At 34.2% G+C, this 21556-nt stretch overlaps 2 protein-coding genes across 4 annotated transcripts in view; one reads left to right on the top strand and one right to left on the bottom strand.

The window, feature by feature from the left end:
• Window positions 1-21556, bottom strand: part of LOC128983112 (cardiolipin synthase (CMP-forming)-like) — a 71122-nt gene that overhangs the window by 32719 nt on the left and 16847 nt on the right. The window contains exon 1 of one of the 2 annotated variants that reach the window (XM_054402473.1): window positions 7361-7427. The exons of the other annotated variant lie outside the window; for it this stretch is intronic. The gene's annotated coding sequence lies outside the window, so the exon portion shown is untranslated. Of the gene's footprint in view, window positions 1-7360; window positions 7428-21556 lie in introns of those variants that run through there. 2 annotated transcript variants of the gene reach the window in all.
• LOC128983305 (astakine-like) overlaps window positions 2695-21556 on the top strand; it is a 36943-nt gene continuing 18081 nt past the window's right edge. For both annotated transcript variants that reach the window (XR_008489839.1, XM_054402588.1), the window contains exon 1: window positions 2695-2796. The gene's annotated coding sequence lies outside the window, so the exon portion shown is untranslated. The remainder of the gene's footprint in view (window positions 2797-21556) is intronic.

Raw genomic sequence — 21556 nt, 5'->3', positions numbered from 1 at the left:
TCAACGTTGTCAGTTTGACATGAGAACTTTAGGTTTTCGTCAATGTGAAGCCCTAAAAATTTCAAATTGGTCTTCGAAGATACAAATAAAACTATGGGATATCACCGAGATAGTGTCGTCAATCCAAACACTGAGATCAGTGCGATGTCTTGACGATATGCTGAAGTCCACCAAAGTGGTCTTACCATTATTTATGACAAGACCATTGTCAAGAGACCATTGGACAACGTTGTTAGACTCAAGAAAAGTAGATACTTCCATGGAACCGTGGGTGGTATTATCAACAACAATTGACGTGTCATCGGCAAACAAACACAAATGGGCATCTGATACACTATTTCTGATGTCATTTATGTATAAGATGAATAAAATAGGCTCCAATATTGAACCCTGAGGCACCCCAGCTTTGACCAGCAAAACGTCTGAATAACACTTTTTTAGAATGTTTTTGTCAACAAATGGCAATTGGACGGCTTGTGTCCGTCCCCTAAGATAAGAAGACAGCCACTGATTAGCCACACCTCTTATTCCAATGATGTCAAGTTTTTCAAGCAATAGATCGTGCGAAACCATGTCAAAGGCATTCCGCAAACCGAAGAAGACTCCAGAGGCAGCTACTGTCCAATGCATTTACAACCCTGTCGATGATCGAAAACATAGCATTGACAGTAGAACCACCCTTGACGAATCCAAACTGAAGGACACAAGACTCTGTTATGATTTATGAAATTCAACAACCCGCACAAAAAGGCCTTCTCAAAAACTTTAGAAAATGTCGATGTTATAGAAATGGGTCTGTAATTGTCAAGATCTTGCACATATAGACGCATTCTTGACTATTATCTACTATTATACAGGGTGTCCCGGAACTCTCTACCAATATTTTAGGGCGTTTTTCCTGGGTAAGAAACATATCTAAATATCATATTTAAATTGTCCGGAAGTCCTTAGTTACTCGATCACATAATCGCCATTTTGTTTTTTCACTTATTAATTTTTTTCTGAAAAGCGGTTTAACATACGAAATCGAAACTTTGCAAAAACATTTATGACAACTAGACAAAACCACAAAAAATTATGATAATTTTCAAAATTCATAAAACAAAATGGGAGATATTTATAATTATGTTTCTTAAATAACTAAAAAACCATTGATTTTAGCCAGAAGACGGAAGAAAATCATAGACGTAAGCATAGGTTAATATGTATATCAAATTAAAGGTCTTTATTTTTAGAATACAATGCCACAAATTTGAGCTCAAAAGAACAACTGAGTAAAAAATGGACGTTTAAAGATGCAAAATGGCAGATTCAAGAAATTTTTGAACGGCTGCCATTTTTGACTCGGTTGTCTATTTGAGGTATGGTTTGTGGCATTGTTTTTAGTTCAACAATCTCAATCCATCTATATACAATATTAATCTATCTATATATTAATAGGCAAGCATGTTTCTTTAAAACCTTTTTTCTCAGCTCCTGTACATCGCAGGGAAAATCTACGCACACTATTAGAAAGATATTTTCCTGTAGATGTGCGGAATCCCTTTATAAATTAAAATAGGCTCAAAGATAAGAACAAAAAATGACTTTTACTAAAAAAAATTAACATTGGACGGGTTGCTATGATGGTGACGAAATAACAACGAAATATAAACAGAAAATCAAAATAAATGGATCACATGTTTTATTTACACCGTGGGCTAAAAATAGAGAACCCTGTAAATTACATATTTTGGTTGCTTTTTCAACCACTGGACGACCTCTAGTACCTTTAATTTGATGCACATATCAACATATGCCTACGTTTAAGATCTTCAACTTACTCCCTGTGTGCCGTCCCCTATAGGTGACATCTGATCACCATGTGCACAGAAAGGTAGCTTACTGTTACCAGTAATGACGTGTCAAATTTGGTTGTAATATCTATTTTCGTTAAGTTGGTCCTAAGACTTAAGTGTCACCCTAGTTTCTTGATAAATATATACGTTTATCACCACTACACACATCTAAACCATTTTGAAGGGTTTGAGTTTTTTTTAATAATTTAGGACCCTAGTTAAACTTTGACTCTTAACTTCTCATTACCACATCTGCATCGCATGGTTCCCCCTATAAATCCATCATATTCTATGGATATAATGATATAACCATTAACTAAAAATCATAGCCTAAATGATACCTAAGTTTTGCATGAGTAACTTAACTATAACAGTGGTTGTTCTAGGACCTTGTCAAGGGGGGGGGGGCTGCCGGGGGGTGCTTCACACTCCCAAGAATGGAGGAGGACTGGTGACTTTAGCGACTTTTAAAAGCCATTTTAACGTCTAGAATTATGTCAAAAAACCTTCGTTAGTTTTTAATGTATGTGGATGTTTAAATTTATTTTGCCAGTGTCCAATGAGGGGACAATCTAGCCCTTGTAGCCCCCCCCCCTTTGAACATACACTGATTTGTTTATTTACATGCCAACGGCTTAATTCAATACAACATGCTAATAACTAGCATATGTACGTAGATTACAATGAAATAATTTTCTACTAAATTAATTTCATAGCAGCTAGATATTATGGTCTCATGATGGGTAGTGGACCTACCAGAGATACCCAACATCTCAACATCCTGTGTCTACCGTAGGCCTACACCATGAGGCAATGATGCTGGGGATCCCCGCTATATCACGGAGGCCACGGTCAGGCTGCGCGCGCAACGCTATATCATTATACCATCACTGGTTTTTAGTAAGATACGAGTCAGTTGTATTCTTATCTTGTTTGTTTACGTGCGAGTGGATCTAGGGTAAGTGAATGACTTTACTTTTAATTTTTACGATATAAAATTCATAGTCACCGAAAATTATTACTATGTATAAACAACTTTTCTCGGCAATCTTAAATTTTTTGTGGATAAGTTTTATTTGTTTCGTTTAAGACACATACAGTTTAAAATATTAAACATATAAAAACATTACGTAAAAGAGTACCATTTTAGGCTCTTGTGTATTTTGGCATAGTTAATTAAAACCTAGAACTTTAGTCATAAATTAGCCATATAATTGATTTATGATGTAGTTATGACGTATTTAAAATGCAAGAGGTTTTAACTACAGTATGGCTAGCAATATTGCAGATAAATGAAATTCAATAATTTTAGCGAATACCAATAACAACTCTACCTTTTGGTAATGGCAAAAACATTGAAGTTTCTTATTTTTCAAAACCCTTAAATTATTGATGTGTGTGTAGTTTGATTCAAAATCAAAACCAAAATAATTATGATAATCTCTGGTGGACAACAACACTTCCAAAATCTTAACCGAGATATTTAGGTCACACACTTACTCGTAGGCCTTTCTTAAATATACATACGCCCGCCGCAGCAAACCTGCCGACTAAGCGAATTTCCATTTGTCTGAATTAATTTTTAATTAAATCTATTTAAAAAAAAACATTAGGCTTAATGAGTACCTAGGTTTGCTGCTTCAAGGAAACGAATAAAGTGTGTTTTTTTTTGTAAAATATTAATAGCTTAGTATAAAATAAATAAATTCGCCAAGCTTAATCAAAATAATCCATAAACAAGTAAACTACAATATTTTACAATATTCTCCATAAGAGTTAGTTACATGGGAACTTTAAATTTAAATTTTTTTTATCTTTCTCCGTTACCAATAACCGTACAAAAAAGCTTTGATATACTAAATTATTTGTTTTTTAAGCTATTTAAAAAGGTCTAGAGATGAATTGGGAAATTTTGTGTTTTGAGGGTCAAAAATGAGAAAACCCATTTTTACCCTCATAAAACGTAACACCCCGTTCAAACTAAGTTTCATCAAAATCGGACAAAAATTACAAAAAAAAAAACAAATAGTTTTGAAAATGATGATTTGGTGATTGGGGGTTGAATATGGCCTGAATACATCGTTTTATATGGACATTAAAAGGAACAATAATATTCCAACACAAAAAGTGAGATAAAAAGCTACAACATCGTAGAATTCACTATCTGGTCAATATCAACAGAACTTAGCCTATAAAGTTTGTGTTTACATGTTCATCTATGACGTAATATACTTTGAATAACATGTGGACAAACGGCAGATGGTATGCATTTTATATCATAGTAAACATGCTCAAATAAATCCAATAAAAGTTAAAAAATCGTTGACGAAGCATATCAACTGCAGCCACAGAACAAATAAACAAGCAATATGTGTCCGCCCGAGTCTGTTCGCTGGTTCGATTCATGAAGTATTGAACAAACATTGTACGCATATTTTGACTGAACGGAAAATGTAAAATAACCAACAGCATAAGTGGTCGTGAATGTTGAGCAAACTACACTAATCACGGTTTATGGTTGTGCAGTACCAGTACTACTTATGTCGATGTAGGAGTTTACAGTACAGTATACGAGAAAATAGTACACCTACACCTTAATTGTTCCTTAATAATACTTGAAGGGTTCGTGTGATTGAGTATTTCCAAGTCTCAAGAAAACTATTGATAAATTATAGCCTATTTCGTCATATATATATATATATATATATATATATATATATATATATATATATATATATATGACGCCATACCATATTAAATCTATATTTCGTTATACTGACCTCTATTGATAGTATAATAGACGCAAATACAATACAATAGAATAAAATACAATCTTAATAGAAGGAATGATTCAATTTCTTACTAAACAGCTGCCTTTCCAGGAACATTGGAAACAAGATGGGAGCTTACCTTTACACGAAAAGTATTTTCGTTTTTTAACTTAATTTGGTAAAAAAAAGTGGTGCAATAACGAAAAATATAGTTCATCACGCTGGCAAAGTTCGCTACACGGTCGTTAAGCTTGAGCTCATGTCTAAATGAGACACTTGCCACCCTTGTGATGAAATATACTACTATATGTCGTATTTGACATTGTTTAACATTACCTAAACAGTATATGTTAACCATTAACAATAGATACTCAAGTACCCATGCCATTTATATAAGCCAGTTGCAGTAACTTACTCAAAAACTACATAGTTGGATCATGCCACTATGATGTTTTATTTTCAATTTTTAGTTTTCACAGATAAAGGAGACAACGTCATAATCAAACTTAAAACGTGTACCCAAGTTTAACAAAATATACAAGGTGAAAACTATAAAGAATTAATCCGAGTTCTGTATAAACAACACTTTATAAAGTTCTTGTCGGAAACGACAGTACTTAAAACTGCGTACTAGCCTACCGTGTTTATTATTATGTAATACATTGTGCACTAAGTTCCAAGCAATAATTAGCAATGAAGACACACGACATCACAATGGAACATTTAAACAGCCAGTTTGTCCATATTTTCACTGCGATTGATGTAAACCGCATATCATTTCTGCCAGTTACCGGACCGGCGCGGCGCTGAGGTTGCGGCTATGGCTGCGGTCAGGCGTTAAGTCATTTAAACGAGTGATTATTACACCGCATAAATCCGACAAGCTTTGTTGTGGAGCTTCCTCCAACAATTAAATTAATTTTCCAACAATTATAAGGATGTGTTGGTTGACCTTGAATCGTTGTCGTGACCAGGTGTAAGCTCATCGCCAGCAATAGAAGACCCTAGTCTAGTGTGAATACATGTACAGGGAACCATAGTGTATATACTTGTACACAACAACAGGAAACAAATAGCGATGTTTGATAATTGTTGTTTAGACAATTTAGAATCTAATGTGAAAGTTGTCATCATAGCAGACTTAAGGCAGTATTCATTATTAGATTAAGTTGCGCCGTACTTAAATTATTTAGTTACATTTCATAACATATCCATCTGTTACAAGTTTCAGCTCCCCAACTCAACATTCATCACCTTAATTGCAATTCCGAAGAACCTCTGGCTTCAGGCTTAATTGGACTTAAAAGTCCCAATGTTAGTCATAATAGTCCTAAATTTGTCGAAGAAATAGATTAATCCACAAATCTGCTCACAACCAATATTTGATTTTCTTAACATATTGTTTACGGTTTTGTTGCATTTTTAAGGTTTATCAAATCCCGATACGAACATTTTTGATAGAATGTAACCTAAATATCTCATATTTTACAATGATAAAATCAATAATTATTAATTGTTTATTTTAATTGTTAACCATATAAATGTAATTTTGGTTTTGAAACCAAATTTGGTTTATAGATTTTTAATTATCGAGAGAAAATTATCAAATAACACGAAACGACAGTGATTCCACGTAGTCTAAATATATAGAGCAATTTAAATTTGTGTATATGTTTTCCCAATATTATTTAGGAATCATTGGGGCAATATCCAGGATGACAATTAAGTCTCAGGGCGACTTTATAACTTAAGAACGAGAAGAGATATCACAACCAAATATGCCATATAATTACTGGTAGTGGGCACTAAGCTAATATTTTTACTATAGGCAGTGTGGCCCTAAGCTAATATTTTTACTATAGGCAGTGTGGCCCTAAGCTAATATTTTTACTATAGGCAGTGTGGCCCTAAGCTAATATTGTTTGTACACGATGATCGGACGTCGATTATGGGGGACGGGAGTCAAATGCAAATCTTAAAGGTAAGCATAGGTTGATAGGTAAATTAAAAGTCCTGTATTGATAAAATACATTGCCGCAATCCCGAACCCAAACGGACAGCCGAGTAAAAAATGACAGTCAGTCTAAGATTTCTTGAATCTACCATTTTGAATCTTTGAACGGCTAACATTTTTTACTCAGTTGATCTTTTAAGCTCAAATTTGAGGCAATGTATTATACTAATAAACACATTTAATTAAATGTGCATATCGACCTATAGTTACGTTGTTTATGGGCTTCTTCCGACTTCTATAAGCGGGGGGTTTTAATGCGACTTTTGTTTAGCAGGCACCTGTGGAGGTATTGTATAATGGAATTGCAAATTCAATGAATCTTTGAACATATGTCATTTTTGACTCGGTTGTCCGTTTGTGTTTGGGTTCGCGGAATTGTATTTACTAACAAAGACCTACAATTTGATATACATATCATCCTATGCTTACCTTTAAGATTTTCAACTTACTCCCCATGGGCCGTCCCCCATAGATGACATCCGATCACCATGTACACAAAAACGTAGCTTACTATTACCATTTATGATATGCCAAATTTTGTTGTGGTATCTCTTTTCGTTCCAAAGTTATAAAGTCGTCATAAGACTTGATTGTCACCTGATGAGGCCACTTTTTATGACATATACGAAAATATCTATTAAAATCTGGAAAAATTATATGGTTTATAAGCCATTGAAACAAACTGTATGTATACCTTGTAAGCCGAAACACTTTTGATACGATCATGTTTTCTTTACCTCATCGTCCCCCAAAACCCCGTACTACAAACTGTAAGTACTGGTATGTTTTGTTGCTGGATGCCATGGATTCTGTGATGGCGACATTGTCAGTGGTCAATGGAATTAGGCTCCCGCTCTTCGTGCATAAACGGCGCCTTAGACTTTAGAGACAAAAACAAGAAGAAGCAGAATCTGGAAATAAAGTGCAGGAAAACAACTATAAAGAGCAGCAAAATAACTACTGTATTAATCAAAAACGCATATTGTAAAATAAGCGTAATAGTAAAAATCATTAAGTACACATTTTATTCTTTAAAATTGTACCTACTTCCAATGGGATATCTGTGACTACAGAAAGATAATTTCCAACCAAATATCTTAAATATTAATATTCATGCCTGGTTGACGCCTAATAGCCAAACAAATCAGTTTAATTCCTTCCTCGAACTGAAGAACGTTGTCCTTGACCTCTGATTACACATTATTCAATCTTCCACCGATGTAAACGCGTATTAATAGACCAATAAACAAGTGATAGTGTTTCTTAAAACCTAGTAAACATATTACAAAAAGCTCGTTGTGTGTGTGAAACTCAAGACAACTAACTACAAAGTTAATATATATTAGATTAAATGAAGTTATTGGGACCGGTTAACAGATTTCCCTACATGGAAACAATTCATATACGCAAACATACTACATTAGTACTGTTAATACAATTAAAAAACCTGAATTGGACATTATTTTACTCCTTAAACACCCATCACTTATACGATTGTTGTGTGTGGTGGTAGACCTAATGTCACATGGGTCAACCGGTTGTGACTTGTGATAGGATAACACAGTCGGTCGGACTTGAACCAGTTACAACCGGTTGTGACTTGTGATAGGATAACACAGTCGGTCGGACTTGAACCAGTTACAACCGGTTGTGACTTGTGATAGGATAACACAGTCGGTCGGACTTGAACCAGTTACAACCGGTTGTGACTTGTGATAGGATAACACAGTCGGTCGGACTTGAACCAGTTACAACCGGTTGTGACTTGTGATAGCATAACACAGTCGGTCGGACTTGAACCAGTTACAACCGGTTGTGACTTGTGATAGGATAACACAGTCGGTCGGACTTGAACCAGTTACAACCGGTTGTGACTTGTGATAGGATAACACAGTCGGTCGGACTTGAACCAGTTACAACCGGTTGTGACTTGTGATAGGATAACACAGTCGGTCGGACTTGAACCAGTTACAACCGGTTGATCAGTCCAGGACACTACAAATGGTCATCACGATTGTCGCTCAAGAATAATAAAAACAGTAACAAAATTACACCTCATGGATGATTGTTGGAGTTTTTTTTTACCTACCTTTTACTTTCTCCCCCTATACCATAGTATATGGAGAAAGTATTGTTTTCGTAAAAATTTTCGAGTTTGAGTTTTGAGTGGATATATTTGTTTTGGGTCCCCCTGGACCCAAAAAAGTGGTTTTTGAAGTGATGTCTGTGTGTGTGTGTGTGTGTCTGTGTGTCTGGATGTGTACAGAGCTAGGGACTACACCTGTGGTCCGATTTCAATGAAATTTGGTATGTAGGTTCTAATCCGTGGTATCTCCAGGCGTTTTTTTCATTTTTTGGAAATATTTTTTCTCAAAAATGGCCCGAACGATTTTGATAAAAATTTAGTATGTTATAGTCCTTTATATTCTAAACAAAATGATACAAATCCCATTTCTGTAAAAATTACGGTTCAAAAGTTATGGTAAATTATGTTATTTTCCCATAAAAATCCCCTTAAAATAACGGAAAATCGGATTTTCCCAAAATTGGCTAGAACGATTTTGATAAAAATTTAGTATGGTATAGTCCTTTAAATTCTGAAGAAAATTGTACAAATCCCATTTCCGTATATTTACTCTCACCGCTTACTCATGAGAAAGGTTGTTGACAATCTTATGGGAGAAAGTATGTGTCAGAATGCTGATACCGTTTATTTTACCTTTTTTTAGCCTCTTTATATTCTAATCGTTTTGTTGACACGAAGTGATTTTATATAGACGCGTTTCTAATTAATAGTAATGTTCAAAAACAATACTATTTCAAGACATAATGGTTTGGGATTTATTACGGATGAATATTAATTAAAATAGTAAAGGCAGGTGACAAGGTTAATACTTATACAATTAAACGATACCGTTCTCATACGTTTCCACCAATGATTTTATTTTGTATGCTAAGTTATTCTACATAGAATGAGAACCAATATTAGCACGAATCTATACGATCAATTATAGTTATGTCTATTCATTTTTCGTTAACTTCTATGTTTGCCTTGTTTGTAACAGTTTTCTCTCGAAGGTACTTTATTCATGATTTACACAACTAAAAAGCGTGTTGTTCATTGATAAGTGTTTTGTGGATATAACATGTTACATTGGATTTAAATACAAGTGGTAGCCAGTTTCGAAATAAAAATAACGTAATCGATTGCAAATTGCAAATTTGAATGGTTACCTAGTACTAAAAGTAATATTTTACTATGTAGTTTTCCATTGTATAGTATCGCATGTAATGCAGATATCAAAGATGTTAAAGTTTAAATAAGTTGACCTGTTATTTGATATGTGTTATATCTCCTGGTTTGTAAATATGATGAATATTTCATCAAACCAATTATTTATCATATGATTTAGTTTTTTGTTGTTGTCTTTGTGTTATATGAATTTTATAAATATAAATGTGGAATAAAAAGTCTAGTTTTTTTTCTAACTTTTGCTTTATGTTCATCACTGAAGAAGAGGTTGGTGTGAAGTATAAATTGACAATACGATTGATGCATTAAAACCAGGTCTTTTATAGCAGCGATTTTTTTACAAAAGAATTCGCTGTATTTTAGCTTGGTAATAGATTTTCTACTACAATAAATGTGCAACACAATACACATGCCTTTGTTGACGTCACGACACAGCTGACCATTCGACGTTACACGTCGTCGATATCATGAATCAGCCAAAAAAGCGCAACCTTGTAACACTTGTGGGAAACATCCCAGAAATGTAACGTCAACTTCAACTTGCACAACTCGTCCACGTCACCCTACTGTAGAGGTGCAAAATTTGAAAAACAACGTTTTTCGTTTGTAGAAGAAAACTCTGCCATCGGATGAATGTTGTTTAAAAATCTGTATTAACCTTTGAGCATAAAAAATAGGTGCATAGTATTTTACAAGTATTTTTGCAAATAATTGAAACGGTTTGTCAGATATTCTTTGACCAATTCTTAGCAATGGCGGATGCTTTACAAACTATACTCCATTCCATTTTCAGCAATGTCGTTGCTTTATTCTATTTGAATTGGCACATTGACAACATTTTCTAACCTGGAGTATGCCATAAGAACTTATGTACAATTATTTCTGTTATGGAGTTTATAATGATTAAATCTACAAATTAAAGTGCAAGTGCAGGATACTAGCCTTATAATTAAGCTTGCTAAAAGGAAGCTCTTCAATAAAGTAATACATACAGTATGTGTGAATTGTGAGGTATGAGCTATACACTAGAGTCAAGGTCAACAACAGTCTCAACAATGTCAGCTGTAATGTCGATTGGTCTGTTGCTGTGGCATAGGCTGCATTGTTGACATTACATAGTATGTCCCCCATCCATTCTGCTACTGAAGTTCCTATTATAATAATGATATTTTGGAATATGGTGTGCTCGCTCATTGTAAGTCCCAAGCCTCCTATGGTACTGTTTCATTATTACTCATAATTTAAGGTTTAATAATGTATCCTATATTCTAATACGAGCTATGTCTGTTTGTTTGTCTGTCTGTCTGTAGGTATGTCTATCTGTCTGTCTGTCTGTATGTCTGTCTGTTATATATATCTCGAAATCCAGAGACGTATAGCCCAAAGAACGTAATTGGTGACAGCCACTACCTCAGGAAAATTCGTATTTCGGTACACAGCTCATTTAAACAATTAAAAAAATTAACATTGGCCTTCTGGGCTGCCAAGTAACTATGTTCGTTGAATAAATACATTGAAGATTACTCGATATAGGGGAAATGGGAAAATAGAGCAAGTAAATTTGTATAAGTGATAAGTGTTTCGTGTTGGTGCCGTTTGAGTGCACTGGCATCAACTCAATGTTCACTAAGGGTAGGTTTTACAACTTTTATGCAGATACATGATGCAGATTCATAATAAAATGAAATTTCACTGGAACTTAAATAATAAAGCCAAAATTAGTTTTAAAAACGCAAGTTTCCTTTATATTGCTTTAGCAATCGAAACCGAGCCATGAATCTGTCCCCCGATACTCGTTTAGGTGTATGATATCAAAGGCATACTCCGTTACAGATTTACAATAATTTTGGATCAACTGAAGACAATGATAATCTATTGCGTCCTGTTTACATAGAGGGCGAGTTGTTTACTTTTTGCATATTGTTATTTAATCGATTTGAAGCAATTTTAATATTAAGATCTATTTGTAAACAATTGCGTGTTCTTCCTCTTGTTTGTTTTTAACCTAAGAATGAATAAGAAATTTTGAATTTGAAGCTGAAATAAAAGCGAAACATTCAGTAAACATCAGCTCATTCCAACGTAGCCAACATGAACTTCCGAAAAAATTAAACAAGTTAAGATTGTTGTTACTAAACAGGTTTTTTTAGATGTTGCACCAGGATGAGAAGTATACTTTATGTATACAAACTCAGTGATGAAATCCCGAAGGTGTCTTCAACTGTGCTTAATACTGTATGTTAAATTAGTATCCAGCCATAGTGATTGAACTATTTATCCAGAAGATTAAAATTGTAACGCATTTAAATATTCAGTATACAAGTGGTTTTACCCGGCTGTTCATTAATCAATCAGTTCGGTAAACGTTTGTAGACTAACAATACAATTAACTTAATCGACTGTTTGAAGCCGATGTACTCATAGTAAAGTGACGTCAAGCAGAGCTCCGAAGGTCAACATTATCTTCACGCTACTGCGTTGCTAGTGTGTCGTAAATGCATTTCTAGCAATTGATTGATAAATAGTTACTAAATAACGACTCAACACGAAATAATAAATTTGTCACTTAATAAAAGATTAAAAGAATATAATTGTATATTATTAAAGGTAGTGTCATTTCTATTTAGTAGGGGCAATAGGATGAAGAGACGCCACTTGGGGCGTTTTTCTTATAAGAATAACATGGGGATTATTTTTTAGCCACTAATTCCAGGGTATTCTGCTTGTCTATGATAAAGTTTTAGATTCAATAAACCTACCACATAGTTGTGTAAAAATAAAATAATATAATATATGATTTCTTTGGATTAGCTGTCTGAAATCGTGAAATATGCAATTTGCCTGTTCTTCTTATTTACATTGAAATGTCAAAGCAAATGTAAACATTGTGAGTATTCTAATTGCATTAATGGAGACCAATCAATATTTACTTTTAAAATAATCACATCGGAACTTTTATAGCCAAAGGGGTAAAGCCCACGGTCAGTATCGAAGTGTGAATAGTTATGTTACCATTCTTGGTTTGGTAGCTATGTTTAAGCCCAGTTGTGTTCAGTAGTTTTTGTGGCCATTAGTAATGCACCGGTAATGCACATACAGACAGACACTATTAGATTTTTATATAATAGTATAATACTAATATATTATATTAGTATTAAAGTATGACTTGAACTGTGGTACTATTTCTTAGCCACTTATAAAGTAAGTTTTGGGATTGGAAATATTCTTTACTTTTCACGCTAAAACCGTCGTTTTTTATACATAAAATATGCATTATTTAAATAAAAAGATCTTGACAGTTTCATAAAAAATGAGGTCACTGAGATAATATCGTTTGATCAATTTATTTATTTAGTTGTTTTAATAGATTACACTATTAACACCAGTAGTTTTAACAAATAGTTTTATTTATTCATTACTCAACATTTTAGGTACAGTAAGCAGTTTGAGATAATGTATCTAATGATGAAAAAGAGATTTCTTTTTTCACTTAACTGGGACTTAGCTTTTTACTCGTTAACACCACAAGGCCACTAGGTTATGGTAATACTTTGATGGGCATTAAAACAATTCATTTGAGCCATTCCAATTAAAAATGGACAAGCTGCTTAAATGATGAACTATTTAACACCCCTTAAGCGTTTTTACTCAATGGGGAATAGTTGTCTCAGGAAACGGAGGATTAAATGGGATGTAGCACTGGGCCACTTCAAGAATCTGACGCCGCCAAACTTGGACAATAAATTATTCAAGCGATACGGGTTGAAACAGAGTGAGAAGTTCTAACAGTTTCATCCGAAAAGAGCGTGGAAGCGTAGTTACTGTATAGCAGTTGATTGATTACTTTAAAGAACCGTCGGAAATAAAAAAGTAGAGACCGTGTTTACTAATCCTACTATTTGTCTTATATTTAGTTGTCCCACATTAAGCTATTTAGTTGAACGTACTGATATGAGTGGTTGGACGGTTCACTTTTCCCTTACAGAACAGTTGAAATACCACTGACATTGAAGTATAAAAAATATAGCATTTAACAATAAGTCAAGGCAATAAAGGTTTGATTAATTTACTTGACTTGTTTTGAGACTTTATATTTTATAGTTAAATAATTTCCTAGTTCTATGCGCTTATACATTGAATACCAATAATTAACTATACTTTATATTTAAATAATATTATGATTTCATTTTGAAGGGCTGTTTTGTTCAATACTTAGTTATTTCCTAAGTAGATACACACAATTCCTGCTTACATAATTTCCCGGTTATAATATATTTCTAAATTCATTCTGAGGGTAAAAAATTCACATTTAAAAGAGTAACACATTTGATGATAAACAATATTATAAAAAGTACGATTTATACAACCTTTAGTTGATTCGATATATTGCAGGAGGAAAACAACGCCAACACGAGGAGCAAGCCAGTAACGTGCTAGCATGGATAGACATGGACTGGAGCTAGCCAGTAACGTGCTAGCATGGATAGACATGGACTGGAGCTAGCCAGTAACGTGCTAGCATGGATAAACATGGACTGGAGCTAGCCAGTAACGTGCTAGCATGGATAAACATGGACTGGAGCTAGCCAGTAACGTGCTAGCATGGATAAACATGGACTGGAGCTAGCCAGTAACGTGCTAGCATGGATAAACATGGACTGGAGCTAGCCAGTAACGTGCTAGCATGGATAGACATGGACTGGAGCTAGCCAGTAACATGCTAGCATGGATAAACATGGACTGGAGCTAGCCAGTAACGTGCTAGCATGGATAAACATGGACTGGAGCTAGCCAGTAACGTGCTAGCATGGATAAACATGGACTGGAGCTAGCCAGTAACGTGCTAGCATGGATAGACATGGACTGGAGCTAGCCAGTAACATGCTAGCATGGATAGACATGGACTGGAGCTAGCCAGTAACGTGCTAGCATGGATAAACATGGACTGGAGCTAGCCAGTAACGTGCTAGCATGGATAAACATGGACTGGAGCTAGCCAGTAACGTGCTAGCATGGATAAACATGGACTGGAGCTAGCCAGTAACGTGCTAGCATGGATAAACATGGACTGGAGCTAGCCAGTAACGTGCTAGCATGGATAGACATGGACTGGAGCTAGCCAGTAACATGCTAGCATGGATAAACATGGACTGGAGCTAGCCAGTAACGTGCTAACATGGATAAACATGGACTGGAGCTAGCCAGTAACGTGCTAGCATGGATAAACATGGACTGGAGCTAGCCAGTAACGTGCTAGCATGGATAAACATGGACTGGAGCTAGCCAGTAACGTGCTAGCATGGATAAACATGGACTGGAGCTAGCCAGTAACGTGCTAGCATGGATAAACATGGACTTACAGTAATATCGAGTTATGTCAAAGGGATATAATTCTTTTGTTTTCCATGAGCCGAGTTTGTTGGACAAACCATGGTTTAATCACTTTAATCGCAAGTTCGTTTGTTAATGCTGCTTTGCTGCTTTACTTCTGCTGAAATATTTGCCATAGAAACTAGAACGTTTAGGAATTTCAACCCTAAATTTCAACTTCTACATACAGGTGTTCATAGCCACTCTAGACGTACACTGTATTTGCAAATATTATGGGAACAGGCAGCATCTTCCCATTGAGCATAATGATTCGATGCCCGTTAAATCCAATAGGCAAAATATCAATCACATTTTGTTCGATTTCAAATACAGCTGTTTGACAACTTCCATTTTTGGTTTTCATAAAGACGAGTAATTTTGAAATAACTGAAGATAGCCCACAAATTAAGTGCAAGTATAAACTAATAATTGTATTAAATGCATTGAAACTATCTCAATTAGATGAAAAACCATTGACTATTGGGTACATATCCAATTTATATGGACAGTAGATTTAGCCAATGTTCTATTAGTTCAGTGGGTATACAAATAAAAAATTCACTTTTTGATTGGGATATGGCACTTTCTTTGGTCATGGCTGATGCCAATAGGTAACTTCCAGATAGGGATCCACTTCAAATTCCGTGTAGGACACCAAAATAGCGTCCATTAAAGATGGCTGCCAGATGCCCATGCTGTTGCACCAAATTTGTTGTATCTCAGCTTCTAATGGTCGGATTTCATTTTTTTTAAATATTAATGCTGTTTTAAAAGGAAACTTTTTTACGTTGCACGTATTGAACTACTGTAGAACCTAAGCGTTATGCAGAACCTTTATAAAAACAAAAAAATTACTTTTTTATGAAGCTTTTGGTAAGTAACATTATAGTTGTGCTAAGATTTCATTTTTGGCCCTAGAGGAAAAAGGGATATGTATACATACGGCGTTAAGTAGATAATATCCCTGCTGGAGTAAACCTGCAGACTGACGTATTTCCACTTACTGATTTGATTTTCAATTAAATCTATTTAAATAACATTAGGTATAGCGAGCACCTAGGTTTGCTGCTACAGGGAGGCTGATAAAGTGTGTTTTTAATAAAATATTAATAGCTTAGTATAAAATAAATAAAATTGCCTTGTTTGGTTAAAATATCCACAAACAAGCAAAAAACGACCGTTTACAATATTCACCATAAAAAACATTGGAGTTTTAAATTTTCAATATTTTGAATTTTCTCCGTAACAAATAACCATGCAAGAACACTTAAAAATACTAAATTTTTTTTAAGCTCTTTAAAATGTTCTAAAGTAGAAATTGGGAAATTTTGTATTTCGAGGCCCAAGGGTCAATACCATAATTCGCCTAATAAAGTGATCATATTTATTTAAGTTACGGTATGCTTTCAGTGCAATGACAAATATCCATTAACTTAAAACTTAAACTTAAACACAAACTCAATTAAAAATAACAGGAAACGAAACGATGAAGGAAACTAAAACGGTGATTTGTTCTTGAATAGAGATTAAGAAAGTAAGTAATTTAATACGGGTCCTACTACGGCACGTAGTACTATCATGGCACGTATCCTACTACTACGGGTATCCTACTGTATATATATAGCCTAAAACAAGCCTCCATTCTTTACAGTTAATTTTATTTCGAATTCTTAAACAAGGTACTTTTGCAATCACTAAGATTAAGAAGACGTAACCTCAATCTCGCACGGACGGAGTTGACAGTTTACCTCAGTTCCTCAAAATATGGCAGATTGAGATTAGCCGAGATAAAAGGATCCAGAATATAGAGTGAGAGGTTAAATTGAAGCTCGCAAGTCACCCTGCACTGTGATTGGTTCTAAATTATGTCATCTGTATTTTGTGCGGTGTTGCCGCTTTCATAGTGGCTAACAACTCACTTCTCAACTGTTGGATTTCAAAAATATCAAACCCTTTTGTTGGTTGAGTTGAGTGTTGACGATTGACTCAACTGTCAACCATTTCTAAAATAGGGCCCCTGGTGGGTGTAGACCTCTGATACATCACAGATTAAGTATTAAAGATCTAACATGTCAGTTGAATGTATACTTATATCAATAAAAGCTGAAAACAAGTTCAGTACACATGTGACGGTGGTTTGACTTTCTGTAACCGAATTACAAACGAGATGTAAATCAGATATTGTGAAATGTTTGGACAAACCACGCATCCGCGTTCTCCAGGGGTCACGGGAAGGTCACGATAAACACGACGTTGGATGAGTAGTTAGTGTTTTCTTTTTGCCAATTGTTTACTGCTGATTCTTTCACACGTGTTATCACCAAAGTCGCGCTCTCCCACCTCGCTCTTATCACTAAAAAGATGTGGAGGTTCAGTGAGAATTATGTCCATAATTACTTTAAATGGACTCTATACGTTATCGCTTTTACAAATTTAACGAGCTACACGATTTGTGTTTATGAATGCTGTATGAATTCATTGGCAATAGGCCTACTTCATTAACTTTGTTTACATAGCCTTTAAAGATTTATTTTAATTTGGCGTATAGATTAAAATCAATAAAGGATTTTAGTATATCTTAAAAAGGCGACTGGGTCGTGCAGATCTCATTTGAATAAAGTGTAGTAATGTTTCACATTTTTCACTCAATTAAAGTTAAAATGTTTTTAAACGGAAAATAAATCAAATATGGACAAGGGTGGTCATATTCACTGTATAAGTAAATATGACCACCCTTCTCCACATTTTCTATCAAGAAAACGAAACAATCTAAAAACATGAGATAACATTGTTTCGCTCTTACGGAGAATTCATTAAATATACTAGAGTGATCAAAACACCATCATGTTTTAAAGCATAGGCACTTTGTGCTTAGACAAAAGACATGGACATAGACTCATGGACTCAAATCTTAGCTTGCTTTATCATTAAAATAATATTTGTATATGCAATTGAAGTTCTTGGTAAACAAAACATTATTGGTGTATCTCGTTTTCAATAGAGTAGCTGTAATTTGTGCTAAAGTATAAATCGCCATGAAGTATTGTGTAAACATGACTACATCCAGTGTGTCTTTGTAAACACTGGAGTAAACAAAGACGACGTCCAACTTAGCCACCACCAATGAAATGGCTTCACATGTAATTGTATTAGGAAACATTATGTTTTATATCCTTGACAGTAATTTATAAGCACTATCGTATTTTGTATGTTGATTTAGTAACATTCTTTTGATTTTATAATAGGCCTACCTACTAGCTGGCCCGATAGACGTCGTCCTGTCCTAATGTGGTTTTATACAATGCTCGTTCATTTTCAAGATGAGCTCGTTCGCATGGCTCAATGACGTTCTGGTTGAAGTTACTACGCTTATTAAACTTTAGGTTGGAGCTCTTTCGCTGCGCTCACTCGCCTTCAGGTTAGCTCGTTCGCTACGCTTACTCACCTTTGGGTTCCAAATTAGCTGTTATCATAAATTAAAAAAAATAATAGTGCTGCACCCTGTTGGTGAACCTATTAACTTTTTAATGCTATTGAACATCACAGAATGAAATTGTTTAGTTGAACCAGCTGTCAAGATGAATTAATTCCGTTTAAAAATGAGTACTCATAAGGTTAACATGGGAAACTCCAGAGCCACTGGGGCGGAGCGCTTTTGACGGATCTGTAAAAAACTTCACACAAACCATCCTTAAATAATGCTTAATAATGCCTGAAAGTTTCATTTCAATCTGTCGGTTTCGGAGTCCATAAAGGACAAACAAACATACATACATACATTGGATTTTATATATATAGATTAGCATAATTTGTATTGAGTTCTGCAAAAACAACTCGATTGAAAAGGTGGACGAGTGGTATATGTGTAACAATTTGTATCGTTTCTAGAATAAATCAATTATTGACATTTTACATTTCAATGAAATGACGACCATACAAAGTAGGTATTATAAGCCAAGTATGAATGGAGATGAGTGTAGGATGATTGGCGCGATCTTTAAATGATCAAAACATTAAATTTTACCACTTTGTGCTTGCAATGTACAGACAAATAATTGTATAACAATCAACCATTATGAATGAAAGTGATTACGTATATTGCTTCTCCCTGATAGGACAACGACCCACCACCCTACAGTCATGCAGGTACAAAGTACAAGTATAATTATTGACCTACTGTATATAACTAGTGTTAAGCCCGCACGTCCTCTCACTACATTATCAGTAACTTCGGACCAAGGTAAGTCGAGTAGCTGTGGACATTTACGTCAAATCAACGCCTACTTTACCTCATATTTATCTGGAGATCATTACTCGTTTACCATGTTTCAGGTTGTTTTATTTATATAAATGCTTTCAATGTTCTTCACCAATTGGACATTTTGTTACAATGTATTTTGGTTGGGGTTTGTGAAAGGTGATTGGAATGTTTTAAACTATACACAACATTATCTAAACATTTACATTTGAATGGTGAAATATCTATAATATTTGTATAGTTAAATCACAATAAACTGTCGTCAGCTAATTTATTTTTAATTTAAAATATTTAAATTAAAAATCTATTACAGTATTTGGATTCTCCGTGGGATAAAGACTACTGGTACAAGTTCTAACACTTGATTTAAACACAGATTTTCTAAAAGGTTCATAGTAAATGACGAGTTTTAACACCGAGTGCTGTAGGGATGCATAAATGAGCCCTCTGTAAACCATTATTTAACATGTCTACTTAGATTAGTAGGGCTGGTAAAGTGCGGTCTAATATTTTCAATTAATTTTAACGATTTAAAAATGACTAAAATGAAGACAGGGAAATCCTTTTAAAGGCAGGTGACAGGGGGTTGCTTTCCTGTGCAATTTCAGTAGATTTTATCAGTTTGAGTTTATTGGCACTTGGGTGAGGAGGAGCTGTTGTTGCCTTCCCCAGGTAGACATTGTTGTGGCTCAGACAAATTGGACTCCGGGAAACATCGTGCTGTGACACACGTGCATTGAAAAAGTAGCATTTAGTATATACGTGTAGGCCTACACTCAATGCAAGTAGTGTATTGTACAAGTTATATGAGCGAGCAACCTTTAGGGGCGTGGGTATACTAGGAACACATACAAGCACATCACCTTTCATACTTTCAATCCAACTAAAACACTTACATTTCCATACTGACAGTGTAAAATTATTTATTTGAATGTTTAAACTTAAACCAAAACGCATGCACAGAAGAAGATGAAATTTTGCTTGTTGTGTGTATCCTTTTGAAATGAAATGAAAAAGTGCTTTATTATATTCAACAAAATACAAGGTTTACAATCATACAATAACAAAATAAATAAGTCAGCTGTTATATACTTTAGAAATATTGTTGTGCCTTATCAATAGTCTTTTGAAATATTAAAGAAACTATATCCATACTATGACATATAATTTAGCATTAACGCCAGCAGACAATACTAATATGATTATCAAAGCATCAAGGACAAAAAAATGTAATAGCAAATACAGTATATGTTTCATTGCATCTCTGATTCTACTGTACAAAAATATCAACAAACAACTTAGTATACCAGTTCTTTTAATCAGTTCCATCGTCCATTGCCTTTACATTTTCACACTTGCGATTAAGTAAACATAGTAACCGACATTTCATTGATTTTAGAAACAAAAGATTACTGTGTACTGTTTAGTTTTATTTTCCTTAGTTTAATTTAATAAGTGGAGTGGAAAAACAAATAATAAATCTATCAAATAAAGTAAATGTGAACTGAAAGCTATGTTAAGATAAAATAAGAGTATTTTGTATTACTATTTTTTAATTAAATATAGTTACACATATACAACAGATTTTACAACACAAAAATCAACGTACAATTTAGTTATTGATGAAATTCTTTAGTGTAATTTAAGCATAGGTTTAGCAAAACACAATAACTAAATTTACCTAAATACACATATAAAAAACAATGTGATGTTCAAGTTATGTTAAGTTAATCTAACACATGTTAAGCAGTTCGAAATTATTTAAAGTAGCCTCCAAATTCATACAAATAGTTAATAATATCAGTTAATATGAACATTTGTGAAGGTTGGACACAGCTGCATATTTTCTTCCCTTCAATTTCACATAACAAATTTATGTTGCTGTAAGTCAATCAAATGCCTTTGAGAGACTTAAAATATTTGTATAAATAATTAAAGAGCAAGGGAACCACTTGAAAAAAGAAAAACAGATATTTATAATTAATATTGTTTACTAACATCGTTAGTATTTCCACAATTAACTTAATCTTTGATTCATTTAATATAATTTTA

Source organism: Macrosteles quadrilineatus, unplaced genomic scaffold (assembly GCF_028750875.1).
Source record: "Macrosteles quadrilineatus isolate MER2022 unplaced genomic scaffold, UCM_ALF_1.0 Scaffold_1__1_contigs__length_201487025, whole genome shotgun sequence".
NCBI classification, from domain to species: domain Eukaryota; kingdom Metazoa; phylum Arthropoda; class Insecta; order Hemiptera; family Cicadellidae; genus Macrosteles; species Macrosteles quadrilineatus.
Note: the sequence above shows the minus strand (reverse complement) of the source record. Positions and strands in the feature narration are given on the sequence as shown.